The 16,479-nt window shown below is 38.2% G+C and overlaps 1 protein-coding gene across 1 annotated transcript in view; it reads left to right on the forward strand.

The window, feature by feature from the left end:
- The window catches only part of LOC129633935 (melanoma inhibitory activity protein 2-like), a 48,385-nt gene that overhangs the window by 11,546 nt on the left and 20,360 nt on the right, over positions 1–16,479 (forward strand). The gene's annotated exons all lie outside the window — the stretch shown is intronic.

The following is a 16,479-nucleotide window of genomic DNA, read 5'->3' on the forward strand; positions in this document are numbered from 1 at the left end:
TGCAGAACAATTTTATTTTGGTTAAGCTGTACTGATGATGTATATAAAGAAAATTCTAATAACTTTGTTAGCTTTTTAGTGGTATGCATTTATAAATTAGAAAGTTTCATTTTTTAAATTGAGTTTTGCATTATCCTTGTAAATGATATTTTAAGGAATTCATGTTCAGAGAATCATGTAATTGGTTCCTTACAAAGATAGAAGAAATGTTAGAATGTAAAAGTAGTGACAATTTCTTAGGGGAAAAAGACATACAGGAATCCTATTAGAAATTATGTTTATGGGAAAATGGAGAAGCTTAAAAGGGGTACATTTACTGACCAAGGACTGCAATTAGTTTGGAGCTCTTAATTAGAGACATCTAAGAGGCTGTTAAGAAAACGCTTTGCTCTAAGAGTCCAAGGTTAGGTATAATCACAGAAATTAGAAAACAGTATCATCTTCGATGAGCAGTATCCAGTCTAGGGCTTGTCCTTGCACTACCTAGAACTCTGGTAATTACACACATGTATACTCCAGTCATTAGGGCCAAGCACTAATGCAGCAATTAGGTGAGTTGATAGGCTACTGAATTGACAGATGATTGCATGGGATAGTAATGTAGGCCAGTGCCCTCAGAATAGCAAGTCACTAGCATGTTCAGGCGGAGAAGGCAATGGCAACCCACTCCAGTACTCTTGCCTGGCAAATCCCACAGACAGAGGAGCCTGGTGGGCTGCAGTCCATGGGGTCGCTAGGAGTCGGACACAGCTGAGCGACTTCATTTTCACTTGCATGCATTGGAGAAGGAAATGGCAACCCACTCCAGTATTCTTGCCTGGAGGATCCCAGGGACGGGGGAGCCTGGTGGGCTACCGTCTCTGAGGTCGCACAGAGTCGGACATGGCCGAAGCAACTTAGCAGCAGCAGCAGCAGCATGTTTGGGGGTTCATTTCTTAACATGAGTTTTTTAGATAATTTTTTTTTTTTATTCTTGAATAAAAGTGAAATCAGTTCCCCTTGAGATAAAGCACTTAGCCCAGAAAACCTGTTGCCTGTCTACATGTTTGGACTTGGCTTCTGTAAGAAATCAATGGGGAGGATTGCAGCTTGGCAAACCTGAGGTAGCTGAAAATCTCTTAAACACTACTTTGTCTCACCTAGCATAATACTTCCCATTGCCATTTCAGTACATTATTTAAGTTTATAACACCCTTACTATCCTCTTGTCTTTATTTTCTTCCATAATACTTAGTATATTGTACTTTGATATATTGTATATGTCCCATTAGAATTCAGACTCCATGAATGATTTTTTTAATCCCATTGCTGTAATTCAGATACCTTGGATATGAACCTTGTTTGTTATAGGCAATATAATGAATAAATGATGGTGGGTAATTAATGTTTGTGTGATTTGATCTTTTTCTTTCCAACTTATGTTGCCTTTTCTATCACATTAAAATACGCTTCTTTGAAACAATGAACTGTTTCAAATGTACCAGCCATTGTAGCTAGACCCAAGGAGACATTTCTGGCTTAAGTTCTTTAGCTTTTATTTATGGCATGTCATTAGAGAGTTTTGAACAAAGAGGTTAAATGATAGGATTTAATAGAATTACTCTGGCGACTGTGCTAAGGAAAGGCTAAATGGAACTGAGGTCAGTAACAAAGGGTTAAGGAGCTACTATAATTAGACACGATGTAGTGACTTGGGGGTGGTAGCAGCAGAAGTTGTTAACAGATTCTGCTGCTGCTGCTGCTAAGTCGCTTCTGTCGTGTGCAACTCAGCGCGACCCCAGAGACGGCAGCCCACCAGGCTTCCCCGTCCCTGGGATTCTCCAGGCAAGAACACTGGAGTGGATTGCCATTTCCTTCTCCAGTGCAGGAAAGTGAAAGGTTAAAATGAAGATGCTCAGTTGTGTCTGACTCTTGGTGACCCCATGGACTGCAGCCCACCAGGCTCCCATCCATGGGATTTTCCAGGCAAGAGTACTGGAGTGGGGTGCCACTGTTTTAAGATAGTCCTTTCAAGTGGACTGTATGTTGTGAGAAGTCAGGGGTGATTAAAGATTTTACCTGAACTAGAAGTGGATTGCTATTAACTGAAATGGGAAAGATCAGAATGAAGAAACAGGTTTGAGGATAGTGAAGGTGAGCGGGTCAGGAACTTAGTCTGAGATTCCTATTGGATATCCAAGTGACAATATGCAGTAAAAGAAGCAAGACAGTTTACTGGAAGTGAAGTTGATTCAGGGGATGCTTTACTGGAAATACAAATCTGAAGAGTTCTGAGTGTATCCATGGTAAGATCCCCAAGGGTAAGAATGGAAGAAGAGTTGTAATGAGAGTCCTGGGCATTTCGACTTTTAAGAGAATGGGGAGCTAAGGAGAAACCCGAAAAATAGGGAAATAGAGTGGAGTGGTGTTTTCGAAGGTCAGGGAAGGAAGCCTTTCCAGGAGGAAGTAGTGTAATGTGCCAAGTAATGCAAATAGGTTAATGAAGAGTTAAGAACCCTTGAATTTAGCAACAGGTCACTACTAGTGAACTTCAGAAGGACAGTTTCATAAAACAGGCCCTACTATAAATATAGCACAGTGAAACTATATTCAATATCCTGTGATATAATGGAAAAGAAGATAAAAAATACATAACTGAGTTACTTTGCTGTACAGCAAAAATTAACAAACTTTGAATAAATTTTTTAAAGAACAGATTCAGGAGAGTGATGGGGTAAGCATGATGGAAAAGAAATGTATCATTTCCAGTTAAGGTAGTTACATTGAAGCTACCTATCTCCCCACTTAGAACTAGAAAAGATGTGATTGATACATAGACATATGTATGTGTATGTCTCTGTATATAATTACAGAAGTATAGATACAAACATCTGAAGCCTTCAGAGAACCACTAAGGTACTAAAGAATTATAGGGCCAAAATCTGAGAAAGGAAGAAAAAGAGGTGCTTGGTGTTTGGGGTTACTTTTCCCCCAGGACCTATTCTGGAAGAGACTACCAAGAAGCTGAAAACTACAGAATCAGGTGCCAAGCAGACAAAATCTTGAGTTCAATAGTCACCAAAAAAGGGAGCACTTTTAAGCCTCCCATGCCCCAGGCTTTGAATTGGAACCCCAAGTTACTATATACTCTAGGAATAGGTTGAACCAGAAGTATTAATTGACCAGTTTTCAAAGGGACTGAATGAACCTTATTGGATTGTTACCTGAGAGAGGAGCAAAGTTGGTTTGTATGAAGATGGCATCACCAGTGTTTCAAGTTTTTATGCAGTTTTTTGTACATGATCAAATATAACCAGGAGTAAAAAGAGATAAAGACCTGGTCAAAAGACAACAGACACAAAGGTGACAGAGTCAAAGGGAGTCCTGATAATGGTGTAATCAATCCTGGACTTTAACTGCTTAATATATACAAGGAACTAAGGGAAGATGGAGAATCTAACAGAATGGAAAATTAGTTTTAAAAAGCTAAATGGAAATTCTAGAACTGAGAAACATTTTGAAATCAAGAGTTCAGTAGCCAAGTTTAGCAATAGATCAGAGACGGTCAATGAATAGTGGCTGAGGATCTTCCACAACTGAGGAAACACAATAAGGCCATAGTCTTGAACCGCAAGTGGAATAAGTAAAAAGCACTTAAGCATCATAAAACTTTTCAAATTCAAATCCAAATGTATGGGAATTTTCTAGTATCTTTTTATTATTGATTTATAGTTTAATTCTACTGTCATTAAAGAGCTTATTTTGTGTAATTTCAATTGATTAAATTTTGTTGAGAATTACTGTTAGACCTTGCATATGTTTAGTTGAATAACTATTACGTGGCCTTGAACAAAATAGTGATTCTATAGCTATTTGCAGTTCATGTCAATTAGATTCTTTTTATTGATATGTTGCTTAAATCTTTTATATCCTTATTTCTTTATTGACTTAGTTACCAAGAGGTGTGTTATAATTTGCCAGTAAGTTCATGGATTTTTCTTCTTTCATTTTTATTTTATGTATTTTTGAGGCTGTTTTAGTGCATATAAATTTAAAATAGCTTCATCATCTTTGTGAATTGACCCTTTTAGAATTTTCAAATGTGTTTATCTCTAACAATATTTTTTTTTCTTAAAGTCTACTCTGATAGCTACTGCGGCTTTCTTTGGGATAGTGTTGGCATAATTTATTTTCCACATTTTACTTTCAGGCTTTCTGTAATCCTTGTATTAAAGATGTGTTTTATAAGCAAGATATTTCTAAAAACCAATATGATAGCCTTTGTCTTTTATTTGGAATAAGTCTGCCTAACTTTAATTATTGACATAGTTAGGTGTAAGTCTTACCATTTTAATAATCGATTATTTTTCTTTCCTATTCTGTTTTTTTATATTTCTTGACTTCTTTTGAACTGAATGAATAATTACTAATATTTTATTTTCCTGCTCTATTAACTTGATAGCATTCTTTTAAAGTTTCTTAAGGGTTTCCCTGGTGACTCAAAGGTAAGGAATCCATCAGCAATGCAGGAGACCTGAGTTCGATCCCTGGGTCAGGAACGTCCCTGGAGAATGGAATAGCTACCCAAAATATTCTTGCCTAGAGATTTCCATGAACAGAGGAGCCTGGCAGGCTACAGTCCATGGGTTGCAGAGTTGGACACAACTGAGCGACTAATACTTGCACTTTTTCAAGTGGTAGAGTCCTTGAATTTACAATATGTATCTATGCATGACCCAGTACCCTTAGAACATTTTGCTCCATTTTGCTAGTTTTTTCATATAGTTTGTCTATATATGTTTTAAGCCTCATAACACATTGTTATAGATTCATACTTTCATATTCATTTACACCTTCCATTGCTTTTTATACCTTCCTGCACCTTCAAGTTTTGATCTGGGATCATTTTCCTTCTACCGGAAGAACATTCTTTAGTATATCCTTCAATGCAGGTCTTCTGGTGATGTAGTCTCTGTTTTTATGTATCCTAAAATTCTTTTATTTCATCTACATTTTTGCAGGATATATTTGCTCCGTATGGAAGTCTAGGTTGGTAGGTATTTTCTTTCTGTATTTTCAACACCTTGTTTTATTGCCTTTTGTATTCGTTGTTTCTGTTGAAGTCAAATAATGGCCTTATTTTTGCTCCTCTGAAGGTAATCCAGACCTTTCCCCTGAGGGGAGAGGGAAACAGCAAAGGAAAAAATTCCAGGCCCCAGTTATTTCATCATTGAATTCTATCAATTTTGCACAAACCCTTCCAGAGAGTAGAAGAGGAAACCCTTCTTAGCTCATTTTGTGAGGCCTGTATAACGCTGATGGCGGTATGACACACGGATATCAGGCGAAAGGGAAGATTACAGTGCAATTCACTCACAAATGTACAACCTTTAACTATGGTCAAATCCAGCAATGGTTAAAAATGATACACAGTGGTAAAACATTTAACACTTTATCCTTGAGATTAAGAAAAAAAAGGAAGTTCACTATCTCCACCTTTATTCAACATTTTACTGAATGGACAATTCTAGTGCACTAAGGCAAGAAGAAAAAATAGATGGTAGGAAGGTTGGACAGGAAAAAAAATTGAAAACTACACAGAAAACTAAGATTATTGAGAGAAATTTTAGAAGAATTAAGTGAAAGAATGTACCAGATTCAATCATTAAGATTATTATAAAAACGTTAATTTCCACCAAGTTGATCTATCAATTCAATATTATTCTAGTATAGGTTCCACAAGTGTGTGGGGAAGGGAGAGGTGGGGTATGTAAGGATTGACAGGTCCTTCCAGTACTCTTGCCTGCAAAATCCACGGACGAAGGAGCCTGGTAGGTTGCAGTCTATGGGGTCGCGAAGAGTTGGGCACGACTGAGCGACTTCACTTTCACTTTTCATTTATATGCATTGGAGAAGGAAATGGCAACCCACTTCAGTATTCTTGCCTGGAGAATCCCAGGGACAGGGAAGCCTAGTGGGCTGCTGTCTGGGGTTGCACAGAGTCGGACACGACTGAAGCGACTAAGCAGCAGTAGCAAAATGTATATGAAAATAGAAAAGGTAAAGAACCTAATCCTTGAAGAAGGATATCTGGATATCTACCAGATATCAAGACTTTTTATAAACTAAGACTGTGATATTGGTGCAAGTATAGTCAAACAGACCAATGAAATAAAGTCCAGAAAGATGGTCACCATAATAGCTAAAATTAAAAAGGAGTGACAATGCCATGTGCTGGTAAGGTATGGAATAAAGAGAACTCTCATATATTGGTGAAAAAGTAAGTTGTATAACCACTTTAGAAAACTGGCAATATCTGCTGAAGTACATTTCTCTGCAGATCCTATATCCAAGCAATTTTATCCTGCTGCTGCTGCTAAGTCGCTTCAGTCGTGTCCGACTCTGTGCGACCCCATAGACGGCAGCCCACCAGACTCCCCGTCCCTGGGATTCTCCAGGCAAGAACACTGGAGTGGGTTGCCATTTCCTTCTCCAATGCATGAAAGTGAAAAATGAAAGTGAAGTCGCTCAGTCACGTCCAACTCTTAGCGACCCCATGGACTGCAGCCTATCGGGTTCCTCTGTCCATGGGATTTTCCAGGCAAGAGTACTGGAGTGGGGTGCCATTTTATCACTAGGTAGGTATAAATCCAATAAAAACAAGACTGGGAGCTGACTGTGGCTCAGATCATGAACTCCTCATTGCCAAATTCAAACAAATTGAAGAAAGCAGGGAAAATCACTAGACCATTTAGATATGACCTAAATCAAATCCCTTAACGATTATACAGTGGGAGTGACAAATAGACTCCAGGGATTAGATCTGATAGAGTGCCTGAAGATTTATGGACAGAGGTTCGTGACACTATATAGTAGGCAGTGATCAAGACCATCCCCAAGAAAAAGAAATGCAAAAAGGCAAAATGGTTGTATGAGGAGGCCTTACAAATAGCTGAGGAAAGAGAAACTAAAGGCAAAGGAGAAAGGGAAGTATATACCCATCTGAATGCAGCGTTCCAAAGAATAGAAAGGAGAGATAAGAAAGCCTTCCTCAGTGATCAATGCGAAGAAATAGAGGAAAGCAATAGAATAGGAAACACTAGAGATCTCTTCAAGAACATTGGAGATACCAAGGGAACATTTCATGCAAAGATGGGCAGAATAAAGGACAGAAATGGTATGGATGTAACAGAAGCAGAAGATGTTAAGAAGAGGTGGTGAGTTTACACATAAGCACTATACAAAAAAGATCATGACCCAGATAACCATGATGGTGTGATCACTCACCTAGAGCCAGACATCCTGGAATGTGAAGTCAAGAGGGCCTTAGGAAGCATCACTACGAACAAAGCTAGTAGAGGTGATGGAATTCCAGTTGAGCTATTTCAAATCCTAAAAGATGATGTTAAAGTGCTGCACTCAATATGCCAGCAAATTTGGGAAACTCAGCAGTGGCCACAGGACTGGAAAAGGTCAGTTTTCATTCCAATCCCAAAGAAGGGCAATACCAAAGAATGTTCAGACTACTGCACAATTGCACTCATCTCACATGCTAGCGAAGTAACGCTCCAACTTCTCCAACCAGGCTTCAACAATGTGTGAACCATGAACTTCCAGATGTTCAAGCTGGATTTAGAAAGGCAGAGGAACCAGAGATCAAATTTCCAACATCTGTTGGATCATAGAAAAAGCAAGAGAATTCCAGAATAACATCTACTTCTGCTTATTGATTATGCCAAAGCCTTTGACTGTGTGGATCACAACAAACGGGAAAATTCTTCAAGGGATGGGAATACCAGACCACCTGACCTGCCTCCTGAGAAATCTGTATGCAGGTCAAGAAGCAACTGTTAGAACTGGACATAGAGAGTCCATTGGACTGCCGGGAGATCAAACTAGTCAATCCTAAAGGAAATCAGTCCTGAATATTCATTAGAAGGACTGATGCTGACACTGAAACTCCTCCAATACTTTGGCCACCTGATGCAAAGAACTGACTCATTGGAAAAGACCCTGATGCTGGGAAAGATTGAAGGCAGGAGGAGAAGGGACAACAGAGGATGAGATGGTTGGATGGCATCATCAACTAGATGGACATGAGTTTGGGCAAGCTCCGGAAGTTGGTGATGGACAGGGAACCCTGGTCTGCTGCAGCTGCAGTCCATGGGGTTGCAAAGAGTTGGACATGACTGGGTGACTGAACTGAACTGATAAATCTAATAAAAAAGTATGCAGTCTTCACCAAGATATGTACATAATATCTTTAGCAGCCTTGTTTATAGATGGCCCAATCTGTAAAAATCCAAATTCCCTCAACAATGAGATGAATAAATTGTGGCATAATCATATGATGGAATGCTGTTCAGCAATTCAAATAAATGAATAGCTACATCATCAACATGATACTTTCTATAACTGCAATATTGAGCAAAAGAAATCAGGGAGGAATACATATCATGTGATCCCATTGACACAAATTTCAAAAACTAATCCATAGTTTTAGAACTAATGGTGTTAGAAGTCAAGACAGTGGTACCTTTGGGACGAATGGAGAGGTTAATGATGAAAGGGGTCATGAAGGAAACTTCTAAATTGCTGGTAAAGTTCTTTCTTCGCCTAGACAATGGTTATACTTGTGGGAATCAACCGAATTGTATAGTTAAGACTGAATTGTATAGTTAAGACATTTGTTATCCTTAAGATCATCTCAAGAATGCTTATAGATTATTACTACTTGTATATCAACCCAAACAAGTTAGTCTCTCAACATAACAAAGTTAACAATCTTAGTTTGTTATTTGAGTGATTCAATTTAGGAAATGCTTATTGAAAGCCTATTTATTTTATTTTTGTGTTAATTTTTTTTAGCTGCAGCATGTGGGATCCTAGTTGCCCACCAGGGATCAAACCTGCACCCCCTGCATTGGGAGTGCAGAGTCCCAACTATTAGTCCACCGGGGAAGTTCCTGAAAGGCTATTTATTCAGTAAAAGGAAGACATTTGGACAATGAGAGAGTGAGTGGTAGTCCTTGCCTTCCATTACTAAGAAAAACTTTAAGCTGATTGCTTTCACTCTCTTAAGGATTGATAATAGTCCTAAATTTATTGAGCATCTATTCAACACCAGATGCTGGAAATGGAATATATTCACATAGACCTCACTCCTTCCTAGAGAATAGTCAAGATGTGTGTGTTTATAATGCATTGTGGTTTAGCTTCTATAGATTTTTCACAATCATCCCATAAGAATACTTGGCAAAGCTGGCTGTAATGGTTACTTTATGGAATCAGTTTCCATTGAAATGATAGCAGTGTTCATTTAATGAACAGATATGCTGGGCAATTTTGGGAAAAATCTTAAATGTTTTTCCTTTTGGAAGAAATTAACTGGGCAGATTGGTGATATCAGCAAAAAAAAAACAAAAAACCACCACATATGTCTATATAGGCAGTCCTTGACTTATGAGGTTCAACTTAATGATTTTTTGCTTTTATGAATTTTTTACTTTACCATGGTATGAAAGCAGTATATGGTATTTAGTAGAAACTGTACTTCAAATTTTGATCATTTCCCAGATTTAATAGTAGGATGCTCCATCATTCAGTACGCTGAGTAGTCATCTGCCCAAAATACAGACCTTCCATTTTGACTTAAATACTATGACACTCTGAAAAAGAAGTTAATCATGATAGCAATAGGACAGGAATTGGAAGAAATCAGATGAAAATGCACTGCCAGCTCCCACATTACTCATCTCCAGAGGAACTTTCATGAAGATACTCAAAAACATCTGAAAAGCTAGCTGTGGAGATACATCTATAAGTGTGTTTGCCACAATGTGACTCATTTAACATGGCATATTTTTAGAAGCCCATACATAATTTGTAAGGTTTCAAAGCAAAAATTTTCAAGCTTTTAAGTAGCTCTTTATTACTGTGAATTTATAATAGTCTGAATTTTATGTGCAGGTCTATAAGAAGCAATATTTTGTAATTTGATAATATTTTAAATTATTTTTGTTTGAACTATTGCTTGATTACTGTAACCCGACATGATTTTCCTACTGAGAATGAAAAATTAGGATTTAATACTTGGGATGGAGATCTTAAGTCTTTTAATGTGTACCATTTAAGTATTTTTATGCTCTACAATATGGGGGAAAAAAGTGTTCTACAAATGTGAGGAAAGCAGACAGGCAGAAAATCCTCTTTGGCTGACATTGCACTCTTCACATGCTTTGAGTTGAATTTTTGGAGAAAAGAGTTTTTATTATCACTAAATTTTGAAACATATGTATGTAGCTCTAGGTGCCGATTTTGCTGTAATGGAGTCCTGAAGAATGCATGGAGGCGACATGAATTCTCAGCAGGAGTGTTGTGGGGCTTAAGTGAAAGTAAATATCTTGGATGTAGTTTACAGTACTCTGTAGAGTATAATCCTGTGTAAGACAGGTCTTGACCTTTATATGAATGACTGATACACCAACATGAACTTTGTTATGAGGCAGTTCTCTGGCATAGGCTCAGAAAGCAGTCCTAGAGTAAAAGCCCTCCAATGTCTGAAATGTTGATCCTGAAGAAAAAAAAAATACACCTTTGTCACTTGAAAATATTATTTCTTTTAAAATAATTATGGAGATAATTTTCTGTCAACAGGTTATATAAAACAAAATGTGCTCAAGTGTGGTAATACGTTTATTGATAAGACTATGAGCATTTTCACAATATATTGGCTTTGTTCCAGCATCATTCTCACACCCTGTCTGAGAATATTAGAAATACAGATCTAATATAAAGTTAATCTCAAGCCCCTGATTACAGTGTGGGTGGATTATAGATTTTTGTAACACACCTTCAGCAATGCAAATTTAATCAAAAGGATCACTTGACTTTTTTAGAAATGAGAGAGAGAAGTAGTTGAGCCTCACAGCTGAAGATACAGTTTCATTTAGTAATGGGGCCTGACGAATCTTGCCCTTGAAATCAGTTTATTCATTCAGGAATGTATTCGTTTATTTACTCAATAAAAACTTGAGTGATATATTCATTAAGTGATTTAAGATACTTGAACAATAAGTAGGAGTTAGTAAACCAAAAAAAGTGAGGTTCTATATAAACACAAATATTGTCAGTCTCTTCCTTAAAACTTCCTATGGCATCCCACTGCACTTAGAACAAAGCTCATTCATTTCCAAAGTCAAAAGTCCCTACACGATGGGACCTGTGTCTCCTACTTCACCTCTGACCACTCTCCACCTGCCTTTATGCTTTTTGATTATATATGCCAAGTTAGTTTCCACTTTAGAGCCTTGTGTCTGACATACTAGAATGCATTCAATGTGCCTTTTTCATTTTTTTTTTTCTGTACATCTTTTGTAATCAAACTACTGGAGAAGGGAAAAGCAATCCACTCCACTATTCTTGCCTGGAGAATTCCATGGACAGAGAAGCCTGGTGGGCTACAGTCCGTGGGGTTGCAAAGAGTCGGACACGACTGAGAGACTAACACATACACACACAATCAAACTTCAGACCATGAAGTACGACTTTCTCATTCATTCTCCCCTCTGCACACAATGTTCTGCCTTCTACTCCCCCATCTTAAATCAAATGTCACTGTCCAGAAATGCCTTTCCTTACAATTTTATCTTAAGCAGGCTTATGTAACAAGTTATCACTACTTGCAGTTATCCTGTTCATTTATTTGCTTGTTTGTTCTTGTCTCTCTTCACTAGCATACAAAGTCCTTGAGAGCAAGGACTTTGCTCTGTTCATTCCTGTACCTCCAGTCCCTAGAAGAGTGGCTGGCACATCACAGGCAGTCAATAAATAATACCTAGCCTGGAAGGTGAGATTTTCATGTGAAATATTAAGCTTATTGATACAAAGCTGGTGTTCAACAAACTTTAAATTCCTTTCCTATCCACTGATGAGACTTACCAATTCAGTCTGCTGATCAGCAAATATCACACACTTACCATCTTGACTATAGAGGATACTGCATACTATCATTCAAAAACACACAGTAAAGGAATAATGACAACATGGAGGGTATTATCTTCTTTTCCTCCCAGTCCACTGTTTGCCACTCTGCTCTGCATCTCTAGAACACAGAACTTTAGAATGGCTTCAAAGAGTTCCCTATTTGCTAGCTTCTGACTGGGTTTGATGGATTGGAGATAAAATCAGATCAGAAAAAAGAGATTATCTTGACTGAGTTCCTTTACTGAAGGTTTCAAGTTTGTGTTGGGCAGTCCTTTCCTGGAGTTCTCTGCAGTCTGTGGTTACTGTTCCTTCATACCTGGGGATGTTACATTCCCTGCTGGTCTGTTTTAACCCTGCCCCCACCTTTGTTATTAGAAACTCCTCAATCACTCAAGAGTGCCTCCCTCAAAATGGAATACCCATCTGTCTCCTGGTAGAACTCTTGATAGAATAAGAGGAAGTGGTCAGGATTAAAACAGCCTTCAGCAACACAAAAGCAACAAAAGTAAGAAGAACTATGGAGTGACTAGCACCAATGACAAGTCAAAGTGTGCACATTCTGCCATCTCTTTTTGCATCTGTGGATCACTAGCATCTGAGATTGGGTCCTCTAGGTAATAAATACCGAGACGGAGTTATGCGTTCAAGAGATTAACACCTACTAAAGGAGAGGAGAGAGGAGGGATTGGGTAGAAAGGGAAGTCAAACTCCAATGCAGGCTCTGCAAACTTCAGTCAATCCAACAAGGAGCTCTGTAGTGAGGAATGCCTGTCAGAGTGTCCTGCCTTAGGCTGAGATGATCCTGCTTTTGTATTCACTTGTCATTTATTAACGAGATTCATCAGATCACCCAGGAAGGGGTGATCTTGGGTAAGGTGGCTCTCTGCAGCTGAAGCAGACCTGGAAATAGGTGCATTGTTAGAACAGAAGCCATATGAATGTGGTCTCTCTGTCAACCTTTTTTTTTTAATTAATTTTTATTGGCACATAGTTGCTTTACAATACTGTGTTAGTTTCTGCTGTACAAAGTGAATCAGTTAAATTTATACACTCTTCTTTAGATTCCCTTCCCATTTAGGTCATCACACAGCATTCAGTAGAGACTCCTGTGCTGTACAGTAGGTTCTCATTAGTTATACATTTATATATAATAGTGTGGATGTATCCATTCGCCATCTCCCAATTCATCCCACCCCCACTGCCTCCACTGGTAACCACAAGATTGTTTTCTACATCTGTGACACTTTTTCTGCCTTGCAAACAAGTTCATCTGTAAATCTGTACCATTTTTCTGAAGTCCACTATAAGTGATATTATACAGTATTTGAGGTTTCTCAGGTGGCTCAGTGGTAAAGAATCTGCCTGTTAATGCAGGAGACGTGGGAGAGGCAGATTTGATCCCTAGTTTAGGAAGATCCCCTGGCGTAGGAAATGGCAACCCACTCCAGTATTCTTGCCTGGAAAATTCCATGGACAGAGGAGCCTGGCAGGCAATTCATGGGGTTGCAAACAGATGGGGATGACTGAGTTCACATATTTGTCTTTGTCTGTCTGTATGAAAATCTGTATGTCAGTCTGTATAACAGTCTCTAGGTCCACCCATGTCACTGCAGATGGCATTATTTCATTCCTTTCTGTGACTGAGTAATATTCCATTGTATGTATGTACCACATCTTTATCCATTCCTCATTTAATGGACATTTAGGTTGCTTGCATGTCCTAGCTATTGTAAAACAGTGCTTCAGTGAATATTGGGGTGCAGCATCCTTTTGAATTTTTTTTTCTGTATATATGCCCAGGAGTGGGATTGTTGGATCATATGGTAGCTTTATTTTTTTAAAGAATCTCCATACTGTTCTCCATAATAGCAGTATCAATTCACATTTCCACCAACAAGGTAGAAGGGTTCCCTTTTCTCTATACCCTTTCCAGCATTTATTATTTGTAGACTTTTTGATGAAATCTATTCTGACTGGTGTGAGGTGATACCTCATTGTATTAATAGTTTTGTTTTGCATTTCTCTAAAAATTAGTTATATTGAGTATCTTTCATTTGTTTTTTTTGCCATCTATATGTCTTCTCTCTCCAAGCATTTCTTATTGTACAAATTTAATGCCCTTTCCATCTTAACTAAGCATTTATCAGACATTATGAATGTAACTTTTGCATTTTGAAGTGTGATAGCAAAACCAGCACAAATTTCTTTTTCCTTCTTCACAATTTCACAGATAGATTTGTTTCTACCTTAGATCTCAGCAATCTCAGCATATGATTTTTTTCCGCTTATTAAGTCAAGTACTTTCCCATTTTCACCTAAAGGAAGTGCTTTATGGCTTCTCTTTGGCGTATCTGAATTGCCAGCATTGTTACTCCTGTGTTTGGGGCCATTTTTAAGTAAACCAAAGGCTCCTTGAACACAAGCACTGTGATACCTTGACAGCCCATCTGATGGTTATCAGATGGCTACTAAGTGACTGATGGACAGGATGTACTGGACAAAGGGATGATTCTGAGCAGGAGGGAGAAGGACAGCAGGAGATTTCATCACAGCGCTTAGAACAGTGCACAATTTAAAACGTGACTTGTTTGTTTCCGGAATTTTCAATATAATGTTCTCAGATCTCAGGTAGCAGAATCCATGGAAAGTGAAAATGTGGACAAGATGGGACCACTGTAATGAAGTTTCTCTATTTTATAAACTGCCAGGGTAACAGGCAGCTGATTGAAGTATGTTCCCACTTTAGGAAATCTGAGGTACTAAGAGAAAAAGTAGTACCACATAGTATCAGAAATAACTTCACCAAGCAGTAGAAGTGTGGCATTCATGATTATGTCTATATATTCTCATGGGAAGGTCTGCTTTGTCATATGACCTCTAAGATACTGAACATTCGTGGCTTTGAGGATTGATTCTTTAGCTCAGTGCAGTAGTTACTCTTTCATCCTGTGTGGTTTCTGAAGAAAGCTATTGTTGTTCAGTCACTAAGTTGTGTCTGATCACTCGAATGTAAACCCTCTGGACTACAGCACAGCAGGCTCCCCTGTCTTCCACATCTCCCAGAAGTTATTCAAATTCATGTCCATTGACTGAGTGATACTATCTAACCATCTCATCCTCTGCTGCCCCCTTCTTCTGCCCTCAATCTTTTCTAGCATCAGGGTCTTTTCCATGAGTCAGCTCTTTACACCAGGTGGCCAAAGTATTGGAGCTTCAGAATCAGTCCTTCCAATGAATATTCAGGGTTGATTTCCTTTAGGATTGACTGGTTTGACTTCCTTGCAGTCCAAGGGACTCTCAAGTGTCTTCTCCAACACCACAATTCAAAAGAATCAATTCTTCGGTGTTCAGCATTTTTTATGATCCAATTCTTATATCTGTGCATGATTACTGGAAAAACCATAGCTTTGACTATACAGACCTTTGTTGGCAAACTGATTCCAATACTGATTTGAAAGAAAGCCTTCCAAAGGCCTATCTTTTGGAAGATAGGCTTTCCAAATCAGTTTTCCTGACTTGTACTATGAAATCCTCCTCAGAAGCAGTATTATATTTTAATATTGACAAAACACTTGAGCTTCAAAATGCATCAGCCATTATATAATATCTGGCTAAGTTAATAGACTATTTTTGCAGTGAAAATTGATACTTCAGTTTCTTTAAATGTTCTCATCCTTTTCATATACCACCTCTTCATCTGGATCTGTAGAGACAGTGACATTATGCTACCACATTTTCAGATTTCTTGTTAAAATATATTTGAATAATGGTTTGAACATAAAATGAGATCATTTGAGTGCATTAAGTAGTAAGATAGTGGGAGCATTTCTAGCAAGAGCAAATCTCTGCAAGGTGGTATCTTAGGCAAGGATTTTTCTCTTGTTTTTCTGGACTCAAATGAATAGACAAATTTCTCTGGGTTTGTCTGTCTCATAATGCAGAGCACAATTAAATTAGCTAGTTAAGAATTTAGCTTTAACATTTTTAATACTGAATACAGAAAAGGATGAAGTACATTAATTATTGAACATTCTTGATTTGATACTATAGACTATGCAAGTAATTCAGTGCCAAAATTTGAAGCTGAAGAGCTTCTTTAATATCTTTGACAAACATAGTTTACAGATTTGCAAAAGTATTCAAGAAACAAACCTACACCTTTTTGAGTGTGCACATGTACAGCTATGCAGTGCTGTACTGCATAGCTCTAATTGTAAACCAAAGGATCCTCAAACTCATGTTCTGTCAGATTCTTTCCAAACAGGCAAAAATCTTTGATCTCAGAGAACAGGGTTCCTACCAATTATTGGTTCTGGAAAACAAATAGAGAACACACATCTTTTTTTTTAGGACTTTGAATGTAACAGACTTTCACTTTAGCTTGCTCAGGCACTAGAGGGGAGTGTGGCGTCATACAAGTGCAGCGAGTGCTGCATTCTGCAAAGTGTGTATATGCTGGCATGCCCAAACACTGGGAAAAGGTACAGCAAAGAAGGACTAAGAAAAATATTCCCC

This window comes from Bubalus kerabau, chromosome 19 (genome assembly GCF_029407905.1).
Source record: "Bubalus kerabau isolate K-KA32 ecotype Philippines breed swamp buffalo chromosome 19, PCC_UOA_SB_1v2, whole genome shotgun sequence".
Lineage (NCBI taxonomy): Eukaryota > Metazoa > Chordata > Mammalia > Artiodactyla > Bovidae > Bubalus > Bubalus kerabau.